Source organism: Microtus oregoni, unplaced genomic scaffold, assembly GCF_018167655.1.
Source record: "Microtus oregoni isolate MIOR12 unplaced genomic scaffold, Mior012 000040F_ref0000088, whole genome shotgun sequence".
Lineage (NCBI taxonomy): Eukaryota > Metazoa > Chordata > Mammalia > Rodentia > Cricetidae > Microtus > Microtus oregoni.
In genome coordinates, this window is record NW_024543207.1 from 9,931,671 (window position 1) to 9,933,050 (window position 1,380).

At 38.1% G+C, this 1,380-nt stretch overlaps 1 non-coding gene across 1 annotated transcript; it reads left to right on the forward strand.

The window, feature by feature from the left end:
- Positions 1 to 516: 516 nt before the first annotated feature.
- On the forward strand, positions 517 to 623 carry LOC121433738. The gene has a single exon (XR_005972353.1). It is a non-coding gene; the product is annotated as a U6 spliceosomal RNA (small nuclear RNA).
- Positions 624 to 1,380: the final 757 nt, after the last annotated feature.

The window sequence follows — 1,380 nt, forward strand, 5'->3', positions numbered from 1 at the left end:
TTCCCACGTGGCACAGGAGGTAGGAAGGAAAGGGGGCCCGAGCAGCCTCTCCACGCCCATTTATTGGCAGGCATTTGCCCGAGGCAAACCCCGCCCCCTAAAGGGGCTGTCTTAACCCTACACTTAGGGAGTATCTTCCCTACCTCTTAGCTTTGGCTACTTCTGTATCAAGAGGAAGGTCTTCTCACTCCTACCTCTCTATTTGCTGCTCTAGCCTTTATGTAGGATATGTTATGAATTGAGAAATCTCCAACTTTTGCCTACCTTCAGACCTAAAACATTTATAAAATTATTAAATCTTCATGAGTTGAAAGCCAACCTGACTAACCAACCAAGACTATCTTGAAAAAAAAAATAAAGGATTGGGAGTAGGTGACCAGGCTTGCACAAGTCCCCCTCTGACATACATAATGCCATAAAAATACTAAACTGGGATCTAAACTGGGTTGAGGATAAGGCTTCTGGTTACCATGTGTGCGTTTCTGCCTCCTTACCCAGTATTACAAATATAAGGGAGTGCTCTTTTCGGCAGCACGTATACTAAAATAGGAACAATACAGAGAAGATTAGCATGGCCCCTGCACAAGGATGACAGGTAAACTCATGAAGTGTTCCATATTTAAAACAAATATAATAAAAAAAATATAAGGGGTTTAAAAAACAAAGAGGGAAATAACAAAGAGGAAAAGCAATGGGGAACGGGTTTAAATTCTTCCAGAACTATTTTAGAAATGCCTTGAAAGATTCAGCACAAAGTGCTTCTAAACTAATGAAATGACTCAACAATTTTCTAATGTAGTAAGACCTACTGAGAAACTATGACACCAAAATAAGTTACAGAAAATAGAGTTATGAACAAATGCACAGCCGATAAATAGCAAATGTGCACAATAAAAGCAAGCACAATGAGCCTTCTGCAGATTTTGCCACTAATACCCAATATTTTCAATCTTGATTTCCTAATGCATACATGAAATTTTAAAAATAAATAAACACCAAGGAAGACCAAGAAAATATTAGAAATGGAAACACCTTTTATGAAAAAGAGAAATGCAGATAGAACCTCCATTCATGATGTACCATTTAGATAGGTGCTGTAATACAGCAAAGCCAGAATAAATCATCTGATCATATTCTGTTTACCAAAGGATGCAAAAATTAATGATAGACCACTTACAGATTTCACAAGTAGTTCTGATGCCATCTCACTTATTAAATTTTGATAGATGCTGATAAAACTGAAAGACATAATCAATCAAAAGCCGCAGGCCACTTGTAAAATGAAAACATCTTTGCAGTTCCCAGCGTGGAACCTCATGCCTCATGCATGGTTCATGAAGACTCTACCACTGAGTTATAGTTGCACCCTAAAGAGAACAA